Below are 12,393 nucleotides of genomic sequence, written 5' to 3'. Positions count from 1 at the left end.
CATTAACGTGATTGGTTCATACCACACACTTCACTGAGGGAAATAAAAAAACAGCACTTTCCTGTGGCTGCTGTGCATGTGTCGTCAGAAGGGAAGGCAAGCCTCCTTGAGCGTATACTGCTACCCAGGCAGCTTCCTTCGGACGTGCTCTGTCTCTGCCCGTGTGTTTCGCGAGCCTCCTAAAAGGGAGGGATTCGGAGCTCTCTAAGTGAGCGCTCGATGACGCGCCTGCACTCCGCTGCAAGCTGCAGTGACACCGCAATGGCCGAGGAGCGGCTCCTGGATGCGAGCGAATGAGCTCATTCTCCCCGGAGGGAGCGCGGCGCTCAGAGCATCACTGGTCCAGGGCAGCCCCTGCTCGCGAAAGCCATCCCCCGCCGCCCCTCGCGGGGGCCGGCCCGCCTCGCCACTTTGTGGGTGTGTGCATGGTGAGCCGAATGAATTCGCCGTTTGCTGGGTTATCTTCCCTATGAATGCTTCCCCGGATTGTTTTGATGAGTCATTTCTCAGCAGTTGCAGCGGCAGACTGAACCATAATTCTCTGCCGCCGGCATGGACTGGGGGATTTTGACAGAGCTTTGCAGAATAAATTATTGCAGCTTTTTAAAATTGTCGATGCCGTTGGACACCTTGGGACGAGCCCACAGGCTTTAGAATGAATTGCACTGCGTACAGCCAATGGTCCCACCTGCAGGTAAAGCCGGCGAGCTCTGCGCACAGTGATGGATCGAGCCTGTAAGGTCAGTCTGCCCGTATTTAGGATATATTTCGTGTTTGCATGTTCACCTTTGCAATAGTCTCTGAAGATCTACTGCTTTACAGTACCTGGCACGCGCGCGTTGGGTTTGCAACATCTTTTACGTATAGGGTAGGCCGTTCACGTATTACAGCCGTACGTTCTCCTAAGCGCACAGCTGCACCGCCCTGCTGCAGCTGTTCGCTCAATTCAGATTCCGAAGATACCATGTTGCAGCTAAAATACCTGCGCCTTTGCATTAACATTCGCCACGAGATCCCGTGGATTTTATTGCCTCTGCTGTGCAAAGAAAGACGGCTTTCCATCTCGCCTGCTCATTAAAAAGCAATGTTTAACGTTTCGTTGTGTCGCATGTGTGTGATGGATGTGCGCGTTGGTTGCAAGGTTAACTTGCGGGACTGTCACGTTTTAACCTGTTACTGAGGGTGTGCGAAGAGGCTCGTTTTGGCGCCAGGATGCTCCCTGGTTAGCCATAAATGTCATTTACTGCCATTAAAGCTCGTTTTCGGTTAATTAATGTGAGCGCCTTCTATGTAGAAGCAGCATTTAAAATGTAGATTGAAGTGGAAGGAAGAGGGCGTCAGAGGCCGGCAGCCCCTGTGCAGCACGCGTTCCGTGTGCGCTTCCTCTGAAGGGAGCAATCTTGGTCGCTGGCTCAAAGGAACCCTGCAAGTTTTGTACTGAATGAAGGTTTACTTGGTGGCTTTTCATTTTTCAGAGAACCAGGGGACAGTTTGCAGTTTACATTTTTGTGTTCAACTGGCACGCCACCCCCGCCCCCTTGCCAAACACTCCCAAGAACCGACTATTTGATGGGTATAAAAATAGGAGATTTGCACACAACATAATACATTGTAAATAGAGGTACTCCGAAAAATAAAGGCCTACACACAACCCCTTGCATGCTTATTGTGTGTAGTCAGGAAGCTTGCATGCTTTATAAAACGTACATAGTGCCGGCTAACTAAACAAGCCTCGTAAACTGTGGTTTTTAGGTAAATATTTAAAAGGATTTTTGCAGCACGTACCAAAGAGGAGGTGGAACAAGTGTTGCCTTGAATTGCTGTTTCAGGTGAAGAACAGCGGGCCAGAGGATGCACATGTCCAGAATGTGAAACGTGCCGGTGTATATATAGGAGGGGTGTGACTTCCCCAGACGCATGGTCTTAGTGAAAGGTTGGTAAAGTCTTCCCTGTAAGACACGCATGCTGACAGCTCCCTTGGCGATTTCTTTCATTTCAAGTGCCCAGTCACTCCCACCTTTACCCTGTACTCTTCATCTGCCATGGGGACAAACGGCGGGAAGAAGCAGGCTGATGAGACAGAGTGAGTGTTCTTGTTAAACTTGTAGATTTATATAGCATGGCTTATCACAGGTGAGGGCCTCCAGGCGCTGTCCATGGGCACGGGAAGGAGGTTAAGTGATTTGCAGTTTGTAGAGCGAACTGCTGAGACTCGACTCGAACACGGGTCCCCAGCTCCCGAGTCAGCAGCTCTGTCTGCTGTGCCACGTCCACTGCTTGCTCACCACATGGAGGCTGAATGAGGTGATCTTATGCACTTGGCTTCAGAGTGCCTGTCAGGTTGAGGTCTCTTGTTGATGAAACGCGCATCTGAGGTCCCTTTCAATTGTTAAGGCTGGCTTCTCTGTGACACTGAAGCCAACGGGAAATTTGTTTCAGAGATCAGTCCGTGAACGACAGCTCACAGATGCAGTAGTGCACAGTGTGTTTTTTTCTGAGGATGGAGACCCAAGGGGTCATCGATGACTTAGGGGATGGGTGTGTGCTGGGTAGCAGATGCTTCACAGACTGCAACATTTCACATATCCTTGGCAGTCTCCCCAAGCCCCCCATTGCTCATTCCACGTGGAGCTGGATTTCCCTGTGTCTTAAAGAAAGTAAAAACTTTAAACCCCACCCCTCAAACAGGATCACATCTTTCTGCATAACCACACTATGCACACGGTACAATCATCATAGATATCACTCCTCATTGTCTGTCCACAGCCACTGGGACATTTCATATTATTTTGAAATGAATATACTGACCATGAATAGCCCTAAAACGAGCAAGTGGATCTTTGGAACGGTGGATATGAGGTTTGCTTGAAACACTGAAGCAATTGCTTTGGACCGGAAGCCAGATCGAACTATCTCTGACCCATTTTTCCTACCCATAAGCTGAACTGGAAAGCATGAGTATCAGATCATGGAAGTAAAACCTCCTCCCTCGCGATGGGGCTGACTGTAGTGATCTGACCTTTGTTCCGCGGGTTGTGAATGTGCAGCTTAGATTTGTCCTACAGTGAACACTGGGGTCGATGTCTTGCCCAGGAAATAAAGTAAATGATTGCGTTTGGATGAAGGTAACTTTGAGGGCAGTCGTAAAGCCCACATTAGTGCTGAGACAGGGGCCACCACTAAAATTGATTTGGTTGGGGCTGGGTGCTTGCTTGTTAGATCAAAACTGATACAAGACTGGGCTGCATTCTTTCATAAAATGGCTCATGCCTGAATACATTTCCTCTTTGTAACCCACAAGACCCTGGTTGTTAAATCCAGCTCAGAGTCACAAGTTCATGGAATCCATGCAGTTGACCCTGGCATGTCCAGATCTGACTGTGAACAACATGCACTCTCACCGCCAGGGAGTCGATTTTAAAATGTTGAGAGCACATCACTTCTGGCCCGGAATGGAAGACGCCTTGTATAAATTGCCTTGTAAACTGTCCACTGTAATTTATAACCACTTTCATGGCATGGTCTCTCATAAATTGTATCTTAATGAATTCCCAAGTCCTGAATGAAAATGGAGATTTCTGATGTTCCACTTTTATGTAGGTAGGTTTTGGTTTTCAGATATTGTGGGAATCTACACATGCTCCCTAAAAGTTAAATGCCTCTGTCAGCCTCGAAAAGAAAAAGGCGAACGCTTCTCCAAGGCTTATCTTCTTGCAGAGTGCTTAAAAGAAACAAGTTGCACTATTTGTTCTGTCATTTCAAACTATGAACAATGGGCCATTGCATCTGAAATGAGCCTGTTTATAATGGCTCCCTTGAATGCTGCCCTTGGGACAGTAAAGCAGGGGTTAGATATTTTTCTTGCTAAGTGCGCCTTGCAGATTGAATTATCTACATGTTTTTATCAATTAGGAATGAGCCTTTTTATATCTCTGTATCCTTTCAGATGTCGGTAAAAATGCCTATAAAAGAATGTATGCACAAATAGATGGTATTAAACAACAGATCGCACATCCCAAAATTCTAAAAGTTGTCATGAGGTAACATTCATGTGCAATAGTTTCACAGTTTATATCCACTGTACTTCCTGATGTTCAGTAATCTATTTTTGTACCCAACATATCTCTCCAGTGCATAACAAGCTAGGCAAATGTGTGTGCTATCTCAACTCCTGCCAGGAGGAAGCAAAATAGGCAGATCCAGTTCCAGAGCAATCCAACATGTGCCATGAGTGGGAACAGTGCAAAATGAACAATTGATGGACGGAATGCTGAAAAATGCTAACATTCACCCCCAGTCACAAAGATCTGTGTATAATCCATCGTTCTTTCCCCCCCTGCCATCCCAGTTTGGACCCAGCCATATGCAAATCAGTCTTGACTCTGTTCCTCATGGGAAGAGTCTAACCCAAACTGCTGAGTCAGGTGCTCCTTGGACCGGAAACAAGCATCCTGGGACCAGTTTCGAGTCATCACCTCTTATAAGTCAGGTCAGCTTGAATCCAGTGGTGCGGTGAGTGGGGACAGTGACACCCTCATGAATGAGAACGGTGACATCCCCATGAATGGGAACAGTGACCCCCCAGGACTGTAAGGAGGAACCCAGAGAGGCTGATGACTGTCTTTCTTGACAGTAAAGCAGGACACTTTGAAAGAATGGGGTGAGGAAATCATCAGACCTGCGTGTCAACATAGATCTAGTACAATGTGCTGAAGGATGAATTAGTAAGTGACAAGTTATCAATCCCCTCCATACCCTCGAGCAATCACTTAATTGACAAAAACACCACAACAAATTATATCAACCAGTGTGAGTCATTTCGATAATCTGATGAAAGATGCCCAGGTTTATCGGAGATGTTAAAATCCCTCTTACATAGTAAGATATCCTGAGATAGAGAAATGCCCTTCAGAGAAGGTACACATTGACTGTTTTTTCGACACATTTCTGGCTGTTATTTTGTGTAGAAAAGTTTTTCTAACATATCATTTTTATCTCTATCTATATGGAGCAACAACTCTTATAAGGCAGACACATTTTTGTGCTTTGATTATGTCGGGTGTGGTCCCTTAAGTAATGTCTTAAACATACCCTAGATAAATGTATGGAGTTTATGGGAATTACAGAGAACATGATTCCTTTTCAGATGATCATTGAGTGAGACTGAGTTTCGTGAGTCCCCAAATTTGCCTTAAAAGGGGACCCCTACTTTGTATCTGTTTTGCACAGATTTGTGTTTCACATTCTGTCATCACTAGCCTAGGAACTCAGGAGGATCTTTGTGGCGTGAGCTACAAATATTCATTATTATTATCAGCTAAGGTCTCAGAAAATGTGGTCTACTAAAAACAAACAACAACATTGCTGTTCTATTGCACATGAGAAGCAGGAAGGCACTCTCCCACTCTCCTTCTGCGGATTGACCACAGAGGCAGAGAATTAGATGATCTTCCACACCATTGTCCTGCTAGATGGCCATCTGCAATGAGTGTATGGCTTAATATGGGATGCCACAGAGTTTTGTGTAGTGCAACATATGTCAATTGCACAGCCACTTAGTGTTGTTGATGTCTTGGACTATGTCCTGGTAGTTCGTCCCCATGAATGGTGCTTCTATAAGGGCTCTGATTCCATGTTCTTTTCTTAGAGGCATTGCTTTCCTGAACCATGTTGGATTTCTCACATGGGTAGTGTGGTCTTTTCCATTTTGTTTGTGTATTCTTTGCATCTTTCTTGAGGAGATTTATGGCTTGTCCCATTCACCCAGAGGCTTGCAAAATGACAAACTCCCTATTTTTGGGGTAAGCTAAAGTCACTCACGGTCTCTCCAACAGCCCCCAGGCTTTTCATGGACGACTCTAAGGGACCATCTTGGTCTGCCACATGGTCTAGTACCAGCCATTCCCAACATGCCTGCTGATTCACCCCGCAAGATGGAATTTTGACCTTTGGAGAGCACACCCTTTACCTGGGTGGTTCAAGTGCAAAGCTTGAGGCATCTCAGGCCTCTTCATGTGTGGATTTGGTAGGATTCTTCCTTCTGATGCTTCCAGGTCCAGGAGAGTTCCAGTCACCAAGTCGAGTGAAGCCAGTGATTGGTGACATACCATGTTGTAATCACAGTAGAACTCCCAATACCAGCCATCTTACTTTTGCAGCATTTCCTGTCTTGCATGCCTGCAAACTACCCCAGAAGCCTTTTTCCAAGATGGCTCCACTCTTTTGAGCTCCTTGTCTCATCTCAGATCCCAGCCTTTGGAAATGATGAATCTCCCCTCTTCCTGAATCCCGTTACACTTCTCAAACCCTCTGCTTAGTTTCTTTTCCTTGCCTCTTAAAATACTCTTTCTCATTGTTCTGCCCCACCATCTGTTCCTCTCCATCCCCAACTACTTAACTCCTTACATATCTCACTGAGCCCTCTTCTCAAATCAACCTTACTTCCTATCCTCTGCTTCCACCCCTTCGATTTAATGTCTCCCTTGCCATCCCTATTTACAGCTCATCCTCTCCCCTCTTCTCTGTCTTTTACCTGCGTCTTCTCTTTTCACCTTTAACTCCTCTCTATCCATTAGTCTAATAATTTCCATCTTCCTCCGATAAATGAGCTTTCAATTGGCTATTATTGCTTAAAATAAAATGAAGGGCACAGTTAGCCAACTATTCAAGATAACGGAAATACTATCTGGATAAAATAAAGTCCACAGAGTTTCCATTGATCCTGGATACTCAAGTATGTGGAACAGTTACTTGCCATTAATGTGGAAGGAAGTTAGTTCATTTCACTCAATCTCATTGTTATAGGTCTTTCTCTCCAATTACAGATTAGAAATTGATTCTTGGTCTTTACGTAGGAGATTATTTTTTATGTTTTGCTCATCAGCTCCATTATTTTGAAACTTTTCAGTCACGGTCAAATGTAAATCAATAGCTGAGTGCTGCTTTTCTAAAAATTATATGAATAGTTTAGTTGTTAGTCTATCAGTACTAAATTAGTTACAGTAATCTGTTTTTAATTTTTCTTGTTTTCATTCTCACGGATTGCAATTTGCAAGTACATGTCAATAAGTACGTTATGCCCTGTATTTTGCAATAAGTGAATTATCTCTGTTCTCAAGGTCCTCTTAGTCCCAAATCAAGAACTTTGGAACATCTTGTATGTAGGCAAACACTGCAAAAGTCCCGTAGGGACTGTCCTAACATACTGGGGTGATTCCCGAAGGTTATTGGGAATTAGGGTTTGTCCCTTTTCAAAGGGTAATATATACCACTTCAGCTCTGATATTTCTTCCTGTTTCGAAGGGAAATAAAGGTTTGGGTAAGCCTGCTTCCTCTATGTTAACCCCTTCGCTGCGGCGCGAATTCCGCCGCAGCGCTGGGGGGATTTGGGGGGTTTGCGGCGCCGCTATGCTCATGACGGAACCACGCCGTCATGAGTCATGGGTGAGCTGTGCTCATGACGGCGTGGTTCCGTCATGACTCCACCCCCCGCACAGGCAGGGAATTAGCGCCGCGTGGGCGGAGCGGCCGCCAACGGCCGCAGCATGACGTAACCACTCCGTCATGAGCACACGGCGCCCGTGGCTCATGACGGAGTGGTTCCGTCAAGGGCATGCAAGGGGTTAAAGATGTGCCAATGTTGATGTTATTAGACAATGCAGAGAAGGTGGCAGTTCGTGCAATTCTTGATTGTGGGGCCGTCGTGGGGCCTTCATGTGACTACCTAGTAATCCTTCTCTATTACTGTTGAGAGTTGAGACCACACGTAGCTGTTAACTTGGACACTTTTGGTGGATATCCACAGAATTCTATTTTTTTTTGCTGAGGGATTCTGCATATTCGTCAGATGTGTTTAGCTAGGTCTGATATCCTTCTAATTCTCAGGAACTGACACCCCAGAAGATTCTCATGAAGTGATTGTGTTTGGTAGCCGTGGAAACTCAATAGTGGGTTATGATATGACGATTTACTGTTGACTGCTGTATGTAGTGCTTCATCTTTTGCAGTGAGCTTTTAGTCTAAGACTGTTAGCACTTGTCTCCTCATGTTTATTGTAAGTGGGCATTGTTGATACTGGCACATTTTGATTTGGCTGAGGCGATGCTCTAGCCAGGCAGAACCTACCACTCCCATCAGGGGTGAGTGCTTACACTCACTGTATAACCTGCACTACCCCTTGGGTAGCTTGGCACTGAGCAGTCAGGCTTATCATAGAGGCAATGTGTAAAGCATTGGCACAGCACTTACTCACAATAAATACACTGAGCGTCACAAAAAAGACTTCAAAAGTGGTGTTTGGAAACAATGTTTGTATTTATCACACACAATGATTAACACAGCATAAACTTTATGTCTTTCTGGGCATACATCACACTTGGAAATATTACTAGTGGTACCAGGTCCAATTGTGTTAAAATGACATTAGTAGTATGCACACTTGAAAAAGATCCTATTTTACCCCCCAGCACTCTTATGTGGTGGAATACGTTGTTAAACCTAGGCCCACCCTGGCAATGATTATAATTCAATGTCACAGAGGTATAGGGTGCACCGCAGATCATAACAATATCAGAAATATTTACATACAAAGAACTATAACACTTTTAAGCAGCCCTGCGGGCCAAGGCCGTATGGGTAAAGCCAATGTCAAACGCAGTGTTCTTCTGGCAAGGAACCAGCTTGTAAAGCATTAGGAGGTCCGCAGGCTATCAATCCCACACACAGACACTCACTCAGCACTGACACGTGGTGCAATGGGTTTCAGGCAGATCCGTATTGAACGTACTTGCACACATGCACACACAGAACCGTAATGCGATGCAAATGATTTCCGGCTGGTCAGTTGATAGCACACTGCAGACCCTGTGGTCTAAGTCTCCTTCCACCCTCCTACTCACCCCGACTACCTTACACCCAGGGATTGGAGATAACCAGCCTTTGCCCTGGATGCTAGGTCGCACGTTGCTGAAGCCACACATAGTCAGGTCCTAGGAAAGAAGGTGGGGAGAGGTAGCAGGATTAATTAGGAGGCAGCTGTGAAATGGGGGTTTTGGCACCATTCAGGAACTTCAACCGCAGTATGTGTTGTAGAACTGGGCTGAGGGCAATAGACGGTCACTCAATAGGATTCCACAAGATGCCTTCTGGCACCAGCCCAGTTCTGCAAAGCACATGGGTAGGGGTCGCACAGTCTCTTGACTCCCTTCCCATCATTCTCAGAAGCATTCCTTCAACCCCGTCAGTCACTTTCAATACCCAGGCCTGAGCAAGGCAATAATACCAGGCAGCACAACGTCGGGCCAGGTGATATTTAGTTTATAAAGCGCCTGAATCACCCCACAAGAGGTATCTCCGTTCTATTGAACTGCTGCAGCTGGCCAAAGAAGGGGAACAAATTAGAACAGTACAATCTTGAGGAGCCTTCGGAACTGTAAGTGATCTGGGCATAGCCCCAGATGGATGGGTAGTTGGTTCAAGTAGAAGGGGGCTAGGTGGAAGAAGGCTTTACCACCTAGGTGAGTTTTTTTACAACATTGAATAAGGAGTAGAGAGTTGGTCCCTGAGCGTTAGGACCTGGAAGGTAGTTATTTAGTAAATTGTTCTGCCAGGTAGCTAGGACCTTTGCCATTCAGGGATTTTTGCACAATGCAGCAGATCTTAAATCTGGCCGCTTCCACACTGGGAGCCAATGCAGTTGCTGCAAGAGAGGGAGGGAGGCAGTTGGAGGGGGGCATTGGAAACCAGACGGGCCGCGGTGTTTTGGACTACTTGCAATCTGTTCAATGAAGCTTTGTTAGTTGAGATCAGAAGAGCATTTCAGTAGTCCAGCTGGCTTAGCACCAGTGACTGGATGAGGGTTTTCTCTGAGTGGTCAAAGGTGAGGAGAGGGCAGTTGGTTCCCTCTCAGGTACACGCAGATCAGAGTAGCACCCAGGTAATCTGGGCACAATGTCTGGTGTGTGGTAAAACGAGTCACAGCAGGCAATTCTAGTCTCACAGAATGAAGAGTTGCAAGCTTAGTACCTCCCTAGAAATGAGGTACATTGTCTGGTATGTGTTGCACTGACTCTCACCAGACAGTTCTGGTCACACCCAAAGAAGAGTTGCAAATTTTGTATTTTCCTGGAAATGAGACACAATGTCCGGTGCACATTGATACGTGTCACACAGAGTTGCAAATTCTATACCTCCCTGGAAATGAGGCACAATGTCCGGTGCGCATTGATACAGGCCACACCAGACAATGCCGGTAACACAACAAAGAGTTGCAAATTTTATACCTTCTTGGAAATGAGGCACAATGTCTGGTGTGCATTGATACTCGTCACACCAGGCAATTACACTAACACACACAGGTGCAAGTTAAGTAGTGCCAGACAAGATAGAATGAGACACTACTATGGGTAAGCCCTCATTGCTGAGAGTCACAAATCTGTGAATCAGACACTGCACACAATAAGAATCCAGTTGGCATGTCGCACGAGGGAGCTGCGGCAGAATTGATTAAGTGGGCCACGCTGGAACCCGCAACTGGTGAATCAGCTCACCGCCAGCAAGATACTTATGCGTGTTGTGGTCTCCACGATGTGGGGCCCCACTCTTTAGATTTGGTCAATACTATTGGGACTCCGCACAAGGCAATCCATTCTCCAGGTTCAATTCTTAGTTCAACACTCATGCAGGACTACCAGTTGGGATCCAGTAGACAGTGGGCTCTTATTAGGACACTGCTGTCCAGTTGTCACAAGTTGACAGTGTGGGTCTCTCGCGGGAGGTCTTTGATGTCCCTGAGACCTCCAAAAGAGAACAAGGGGCAAGCCAACAAGCCCTTGGAGAGCACACTTCTGGGTGCCACCCAGCAGCAGCTAGCCAGCGAAGGCCAGCCACTATTCAGGAAGGTCACGCAGTCCCTTCCAATGGCAGTAATCCTCCTTGTGCTCAACAGATTCCGTTAGCAGTGTGCACCACTCACTTCCAGGTTCTCTGGTCCTATGTTCCCACAAGTGTATTTCTGCTCTGTTGAAGTATGGTACCAGTAGTTAAACTGTAGTGTGCCTTTGAAGCTTTGGGTGGTTCAGAGGTTTCCCTTTGAGCCACAAATGTCTCCCTTAAATTTCAGTCCTATCTGCCATGGAGCAATGCAATGCATATCTTAATCTTTAGTGGGGCCATGATCTGGCACCCAGAAGCCAAGTGTCAAAACCTCTCCCTCCAGTCTATCTAGCGAGGCCCTCAAATGGCAGAGGTCTGTCATTCCAGGTGCATGCCCATTGTTCATAGCTGTCGCTGGGGAATGCATAGATGTGCTCCCCCACCCTCCAGTGTGGGATGAAGTCAAACTCAAAGGCACACAAAGAGTTTTACAGCAGAGAAATTCCCACTTTCTAGAAGTGGTATTTGTAAGCTAGTAATGACAAAACCACCTTTACGACAGGAGAGGGTTTGTCTGTGAATCCAATGATAGGAAACATTATGAGGCTGATCCACTAAAATCCACTATTGCAGCCTGAAGTAATTTCAACCATTTTTCCATGTTAACCTAAGGGTAGAGCAAAGTTTATAGGTAGTAAAACACACATGAGTATTCTTCACCACCTGGACAGGGTACACACATGCGTACCTGCCCTGCCTTGCACCTAACACACTCTTCACTCCTCAAGACTTACCCTAGGGGTGCTCTAGTGGTAGTGAAAGGTCCCCTCAGGATGGGCTAGTGATTTGGCAAGCCAGCCTGAGCATAAGTGCAATTGAACACACACCAGCCTGCATTGGCAGGCTGGACTCATGTTTAAAACCACCATAGCTACCAGTGCGCATACACCGGCTGCAGTGGCAGGCTTGGCATATATTTAAAACCACCATAAGCACAAGTGCGCCTACACTGGCCTACAATGGCAGGGCTGGACACATGATAAAAACCACCATAAGTATAAGGGTGAACACACCGGCCAGCAATGGCAGGCTGGTGACATGTTTTACAAACATCAGGTAAGCACCTTCTCCTAACATGTGTAGTAAGGGTGCATGCACCTTCACGCTGCATTTACAGTGTGAATGCGCCCAGGGCCGTAAAGCCACAACAAGAGAATCAGCAAAACCCAGGAGGTTTCCTGTAGGAAGAGCCAATCCGCAAGGTAGGGAAAACCCACATGGGGGTTCTTCACTAGCTGGGAAGAAAACACTCCTGTATACCTACCCGGCCGCTCACCTAGCACATGATTCACCCCTCTGGTCTTACCCTAGGGGTTCTCTGGTGGTAGTGAAAGGCCCACTCAGGTTGATTACTGAGTGAGAAATGGCCAACCTGAGCATGATACATGTTTGACAGGCTATTCTGGTGGGTGGCACAATCAGTCCTGCGTCCCACTACTAGCCAGGGCAGTACCCACCCTA

At 46.4% G+C, this 12,393-nt stretch overlaps 1 protein-coding gene across 1 annotated transcript in view; it reads left to right on the top strand.

The window, feature by feature from the left end:
* Positions 1 to 380: 380 nt before the first annotated feature.
* Positions 381 to 12,393, top strand: part of JAKMIP3 (Janus kinase and microtubule interacting protein 3) — an 893,040-nt gene continuing 881,027 nt past the window's right edge. Inside the window, exon 1 of the mRNA XM_085606202.1 lies at positions 381 to 740. The gene's annotated coding sequence lies outside the window, so the exon portion shown is untranslated. The remainder of the gene's footprint in view (positions 741 to 12,393) is intronic.

This window comes from Triturus cristatus, chromosome 1_2, assembly GCF_964204655.1.
Source record: "Triturus cristatus chromosome 1_2, aTriCri1.1, whole genome shotgun sequence".
In the NCBI taxonomy this organism is placed as follows: domain Eukaryota; kingdom Metazoa; phylum Chordata; class Amphibia; order Caudata; family Salamandridae; genus Triturus; species Triturus cristatus.
This window is presented reverse-complemented; position numbering and strand designations above follow the sequence as displayed.